At 44.6% G+C, this 7,054-nt stretch overlaps 1 protein-coding gene and 3 long non-coding RNA genes across 4 annotated transcripts in view; 3 read left to right on the top strand and 1 right to left on the bottom strand.

The window, feature by feature from the left end:
* Positions 1-7,054, bottom strand: part of LOC111190008 (uncharacterized) — a 751,666-nt gene that overhangs the window by 170,990 nt on the left and 573,622 nt on the right. The window lies entirely within an intron of this gene.
* The window catches only part of LOC125790039 (uncharacterized), a 280,980-nt gene that overhangs the window by 19,121 nt on the left and 254,805 nt on the right, over positions 1-7,054 (top strand). The window lies entirely within an intron of this gene.
* LOC125790037 (uncharacterized) lies at positions 399-1,171 on the top strand. Its single transcript, XR_007429985.1, has 2 exons — positions 399-593; positions 882-1,171. It is a non-coding gene; the product is annotated as an uncharacterized LOC125790037 (long non-coding RNA).
* Positions 5,686-6,873, top strand: LOC125790040 (uncharacterized). The gene is made up of 2 exons (XR_007429991.1): positions 5,686-6,032; positions 6,584-6,873. It is a non-coding gene; the product is annotated as an uncharacterized LOC125790040 (long non-coding RNA).

The following is a 7,054-nucleotide window of genomic DNA, read 5'->3' as shown; positions in this document are numbered from 1 at the left end:
AGTGTGAGAGTGTGTGTGTGTGTGAGTGTTAGAGTGTGTGTGTTAGTGTGAGAGTGTGTGTGTGTGTGTGAGTGTGTGTGTGTGTGTGTGAGGTTAGTGTGTGTGAGAGTGTGTGTGTGTTAGTGTGTGTGAGTGTGTGTGTTAGTGTGTGTGAGTGTGTGTTAGTGTGAGAGTGTGTGTGTGTGTTAGTGTGTGTGAGTGTGTGTTAGTGTGTGAGTGTGTGTGAGTGTGTATGTGTGTGTGAGAGTGTGTGTGTGTTAGTGTGAGAGTGTGTGTGTGTAAGTGTTAGAGTGTGTGTGTGTGTGAGGTTAGTGTGTGTGAGTGTTAGAGTGTGTGTGTGAGTGTGTGAGTGTGTGTGTTAGTGTGTGTGAGTGTGTGAGTGTGTGTTAGTGTGTAACCAAATTGGCTACATAGCCTTATTTATAGAGTTTTTGAGAGTTCTGGCCTCCCGGCCACTAGGGGGGTTTCTAGATTTTTTTGCCTATGCTTTGGCTGCATACAGGAGGTTTAAAGAGAGAGAGAGTTGATGGGTGAACACATTGCACTCTGTACTGCGTCTCCCTGGGAGGAAACCTCATGGTTTCATGCCTTCTGTAAGTACTTTTGTCATTGTGTTAAACTGACTGTTGTTGAGGGGTGTGATTACACATGTAAGGAATACAGATTGTGAAGCTTAGTGAGTAGAAGTTCAACATGCTAATGCTAACATGCTGATGTGGAAATGTTTGTTTTATGCATGTGCTAATTTGATTATGCTAATGCTAACTTGCTATGGCTAACTTGCTAAGGCTAACAGGGTTGCTTGATTATGCTAGTACTAATAGTGAGGGGCGGTCTGATAGGGCTACTTTTGTTGTAATAATTGGAGTTTGTGTGTGCAGAGGGAGTTTATGTATGTCCACAAATCCCTGTGACTTTGAGACCCCAAGAGGAGTCAAGCCTGAAGCAAGGACTTATCAACCTCTGTCAGCAGACAACCACTAGAAAGACTGTTCACCCGCTCTAAACCCTGCTAAGGACTCTGGCTGGACTAGTGGGACTATTTGAATCCATTGACTAATAGACTGTCCATTCTTCAAAGAACGAATTAAGGGACTCTTTCATTGTTTATGTCCATGATGGTGTATATGTGGGTTTGGGTGGTTTGGATAAATGGTGTTTCATACTTAAACTAGACTGATCTGGTAAATTTTGTGGGACTGTGAATATCATATATCTTAGTAGCTAAATCACTGGCAGGTCTCACCCCCCTTAGATCTTATGTAAGTTGTTTTTCTGGAAAGTTCTCTAGAGAGAGGTTACATAAATGGCGCCCGAACAGGGACCTGCTTTTTTCTGGTAGGCTAGCTACTAGTTTGTGGAGTCGATTATGGAGGCTCGTGAGGCTAGTACAGGTGATGCACCCTCACCCCCATTAGATTTCACTGCAGGTCCTTTTGTGACCCGGAGAGGATCGGTCAATGAAATTATTGATACATTGAGTCGTTTGTATATTGACTCTGAAGAGGAAGAAGTGGAGCAAACATGTCTCGAGGAGCAAGAGGAGTTACCAGAGTGGCCCTTACCACCTCCAACACTAGATGCCCCTATCGACGACAGTCTACATGCTCGAGTTGCAGAATTAGAAAAGTGTTATACTAGCCTTGAGACTAAGGTACAAGAGATGGTAGAGCAGCAGCGGACAGAGATGGCCGAAGAGATGGAAAGATGGAAGGAAGAGGTACGTAAAACATGGACTGGATTGGAACAGAATGATAAGAGGATTGAACAACGGCTGTCTTACAATCAAGAAAGACAAGGAGAGAAATTAGCAAAATTAATTGACATGGAAATAAGGGAACTTGGAAAATCTGTAGTGGACTGTCTCAAAAGGAGGGACAAACAGTTAGAGAAGCGTTTACAGTCTGTCCCACCTACAGCTTCTACACCAATCACTCCGGCTAAGGCTGTCAGACATACTCTTGGGGTGGGCCAATCCAGTCTTGTTCCTGAGAGTTGGTCAAGTGCACAAGTGAAACCACCCATAAAGCTGGAATTTCCCAAATATGGGGGACCTGGGGAGGAAACAGATCCCATCACCTTCATTGAAAAGTGTGAAGAGTTTTTAGCTGTTCGGCCCCTGACCAATCAGGAAACCTTAGCAGCCCTGACATCAGTACTCTCGGGTACAGCCAAAGATTGGTGGAAGGCCGAAAGAAAGAGTGTGAAAACCTGGGGTGCCTTCAAGACCATCTTCCTTAGGTCCTTTCTGTCTGAGGATTATGAAGCTGAAGCTGAAAGGCGTCTAAGGGATCGACATCAAGGTATCAATGAAAGTATAAGGGATTTTGCATTCCAGTATCGGGCTTTGTGTCTCTGCTGGAAAGAAAATATGCCTGAAAAGGAATTGTTGCAAGCAATCTTAAGGAACTGTAACCCCAGGCTGGCCAGTCTGCTAAGGGGAGCCGTCAGTTCAGTGGATGAACTGGTAAGAGTGGGAACCTTAGTGGAAAGAGATTTGTTGGAGGCAAAGAGCTATTGGAACAGGGCACATCAGGACACTTCTTTGGAGAGAACCCCGGCGGGGAAGGGGGCAAAGCGAGGTCATCCCCAAAGTTTGGGTCACACCAACATGGTTCAACATGCCTCACCACGGATCAAAACCCTAACATTACCACTTTCTGTTCGAGGTCAGCAGGTTACAGCCATGATCGACACAGGCAGCACCTTTTCTTTGATACAAGAAGGTACCTGGGACCGTATGAAGAGAACTCAAGAGGTTTGGAGAAGTGGTAGAAGTCAAAAGTTTATTTTAGCCAATGGTCAGACACAAACGGCAAAAGGAGTGGTTGAGTTGGACTGTGAGCTGGGTAAATGTCAGACAAAACGCCCATTTTACGTGATGGAGAATAAAGATCTTGTATTTTCCCTTGTGTTGGGGTTGGATTTTCTGCATGACACTGGCCTTATTCTGGATTTTCAGAAGGATGTCTACATCCTGCCAGGAGGCGATACTGTTCCGTTTGGTGGGGAAGGAGAAAGCCCTCCTTTTAGTTATGCTGACATGAGACTGTGCATAGCCCAGGAGGACTATGTTCCCTTGGACTATGAAGAAGAGCAGGAGATAAATAAACTGGTAGAAGGAGCAGACATCACATCCCAGGCAAAACAAGACCTGCACAAGCTTTTGTCCCAGTGGCCATCAGTATGCACTAATCAATGAGGTCGCACCATGATAGTCTTACACCACATTACTACCAATGACAACCTTCCCATACGTCAGAAGCCTTACAAAGTTTCAATAGAGAAGCAACAACTCATCAAGGAAGCCATTGAGGACATGCAGAGAAGAGGCATTGTTAGACCTTCTACTTCACCTTGGGCATCTCCCGTTGTCCTGGTCCCTAAAAAAGAGGGTGGTGTTCGGTTCTGCGTGGACTATCGTAGGATGAACTCCAAAACCCACCTAGATGCATACCCTATGCCACAGGTACAAGAGATCTTAGAGTCCTTACATGGGGCTGCAATCTTCAGCACCTTAGATCTTAAGAGTGGTTATTGGCAAGTTGGTCTTGAACCTGATAGTATCCCTAAAACTGCCTTCATCACATGTCAAGGACTTTACGAATTTACAGTGCTCCCATTTGGGATAAAGAATGCGGCTGCCACTTTCCAGCGATTGATGGATTCGGTACTAGTTAATTTGAAAGGGAAATCGTGCTTTGTCTATATCGATGACATTGTAGTTTATTCCAGTACCATCGAGCAACATCTAGGCCACCTGGAAGAAGTGTTCAGATGTCTCCACCAAGCGGGGCTGACACTAAATTTGAGAAAGTGCAATTTGCTGCAAAGATCTCTCATCTTTTTGGGCCATGTAATATCTGGAGAAGGCATCTGCACTGAGCCGGGAAAGGTAGAAGCAATACAAGCCTTTCCTGAACCACGGTCAATCAAGGAATTGCAACGGTTCCTTGGAATGGCGGGCTGGTATCACCGTTTTATTACACACTTTTCTGAGAGGGCTGCTATACTTAATGCCCTAAAGAAAAAGAACGCCCCGTGGATCTGGACGCAGGAATGCCAGAAGGCTTTCGAGGACATAAAGCAGGCTTTAATTACAGCACCCGTGTTGACTCCCCCTAATTTTTCGGAACCGTTTCAGATACAAACCGATGCTAGTGATCAAGGATTGGGTGCTGTGCTGTCACAAGGGACAGATGGTCTTGAGCATGTCGTAGCCTATGCTTCCAGACTCTTACAGGGAGCAGAAAGAAATTATTCTACAGCAGAGAAAGAGTGCTTAGCAGTGGTATGGGCCGTGGAGAAATGGAGAGTATATTTGGAGGGACGACATTTCACAGTGATAACCGACCATTCAGCTCTCTCTTGGGTCTTCAACCACCCTAAACCAACCTCCAGATTGACTCGGTGGGCTATCAGGCTGCAAACATTTGATTTCACTGTTCAGTACAGAAAAGGTAAATGCAACATTGTACCTGACACCCTGTCACGAATACCAGACAGAATGACAGAAGGGGTAATGGCACCTTGTCAAGTTACAGGCTCTTCCGATGGACTCCCTGTAGACTGGGCAGAAATAGCCAGAGCACAAGAGGTAGATGGGACATTACAACCACAAAGAGTTGAGGCTGGTAATCAGGAAACTCGAAAAGACAGGATTCATTTTGTAACTAAAAATGACATACTGTTCAGAGCTGTACCGAATCAACAACTGGGTCACACCTTGCAGGTGCTAGTCCCAGTACAGCATAGGGAAGCTTTCCTGCAGTATGCGCATGACAATCCATTAAGCGGACATCTGGGACAAATGAAGACCCTTCTACGGCTATTAAATATAGCGTATTGGCCATCAATTCGGAGAGATGTTTGGACATACTGTAAAAGTTGTGAAATATGTCAGAAATATAAACCTCGTATTTCCAAGTTGTCAGGCAGACTTCAATCCACTCCTGTGGTAGAACCAGGCTACATGCTAGGGGTGGACCTCATGGGTCCTCTGCCTAAAAGCCCAAGACAAAACGAACACCTCTTAGTCATCGTGGACTACTGTAGTAAATGGGTCGAGATGTTCCCATTGAGAGAGGCAAAAACCTCACAAATTGTCCAAATATTGATTAAGGACATCTTCACCAGGTGGGGAACGCCAGCCTACCTAGTATCCGATAGGGGAGCTCAATTTACCTCCCGGCTCTTGCATGCTACTTGCCGTCAATGGGGGGTTGTCCAGAAACTCACCACCGCTTATCACCCCCAAACGAACCTGACTGAACGTGTCAACAGGACGCTTAAAACCATGATTGCATCATATGTCAAGGACAAACATCGTTTGTGGGACCAGTGGATTCCAGAGTTCCGCTTCGCCATCAATTCAGCTTGGCAGGAGAGTACAGGTTTCACTCCTGCTGAAGTGGCGTTGGGAAGAAAACTCAAAGGACCATTGGAAAGGTTATTGAGTCAGCCTCCTAACCCAGATCATGACGCATACAAAGTGGTGCAAAGACAGCAGGACTTGTTCTGTCAGATAAGGGACAATGTGGACAAAGCCCAAGCCAAGCAGGCTAAATTTTACAATCGGCGGCGTAAGCAGGTGAACTTTGTTGGGGGTGATTTGGTCTGGGTAAAAACGCATCCTCTATCTAGGGCAGACAAGGGTTTTGCTGCTAAGTTAGCTGAGAAGTGGAAAGGCCCTGCCAAAATAATTAGGAAAATTAGTCCTGTGAATTATGAGATTGAATACCTTGATGACTCTAGTCGGGTTGACACCATCCATGTAGAAAATCTAAAGTATTACTACGGTCGGGTTGGGTCAACTCTTAAGGGGGTGGGTGTGTAACCAAATTGGCTACATAGCCTTATTTATAGAGTTTTTGAGAGTTCTGGCCTCCCGGCCACTAGGGGGGTTTCTAGATTTTTTTGCCTATGCTTTGGCTGCATACAGGAGGTTTAAAGAGAGAGAGAGTTGATGGGTGAACACATTGCACTCTGTACTGCGTCTCCCTGGGAGGAAACCTCATGGTTTCATGCCTTCTGTAAGTACTTTTGTCATTGTGTTAAACTGACTGTTGTTGAGGGGTGTGATTACACATGTAAGGAATACAGATTGTGAAGCTTAGTGAGTAGAAGTTCAACATGCTAATGCTAACATGCTGATGTGGAAATGTTTGTTTTATGCATGTGCTAATTTGATTATGCTTAGGTTAACTTGCTAATGCTAACATGCTAAGGCTAACGTGCTAATGCTAACATGCTAATGCTAACATGACATGCTTTTGGGGAAATATTTGTTTTATGCATGTGCTAATTTGATTATGCCAATGCTAATTTGCTAATGCTAATATGCTAAGGCTAACTTGCTAATGCTAATATGCTAAGGCTAACTTGCTCATGCTAACATGCTAATGCTAACATGCTTTTGGGGAAATGTTTGTTTTATGCATGTGCTAATTTGATTATGCTAATGCTAACTTGCTATGGCTAACTTGCTAAGGCTAACAGGGTTGCTTGATTATGCTAGTACTAATAGTGAGGGGCGGTCTGATAGGGCTACTTTTGTTGTAATAATTGGAGTTTGTGTGTGCAGAGGGAGTTTATGTATGTCCACAAATGCCTGTGACTTTGAGACCCCAAGAGGAGTCAAGCCTGAAGCAAGGACTTATCAACCTCTGTCAGCAGACAACCACTAGAAAGACTGTTCACCCGCTCTAAACCCTGCTAAGGACTCTGGCTGGACTAGTGGGACTATTTGAATCCATTGACTAATAGACTGTCCATTCTTCAAAGAACGAATTAAGGGACTCTTTCATTGTTTATGTCCATGATGGTGTATATGTGGGTTTGGGTGGTTTGGATAAATGGTGTTTCATACTTAAACTAGACTGATCTGGTAAATTTTGTGGGACTGTGAATATCATATATCTTAGTAGCTAAATCACTGGCAGGTCTCACCCCCCTTAGATCTTATGTAAGTTGTTTTTCTGGAAAGTTCTCTAGAGAGAGGTTACAAGTGTGAGAGTGTGTGTTAGTGTGTGTGAGTGTGTGAGTGTGTGTTAGT

This window comes from Astyanax mexicanus, unplaced genomic scaffold, assembly GCF_023375975.1.
Source record: "Astyanax mexicanus isolate ESR-SI-001 unplaced genomic scaffold, AstMex3_surface scaffold_34, whole genome shotgun sequence".
Lineage (NCBI taxonomy): Eukaryota > Metazoa > Chordata > Actinopteri > Characiformes > Acestrorhamphidae > Astyanax > Astyanax mexicanus.
This window is presented reverse-complemented; position numbering and strand designations above follow the sequence as displayed.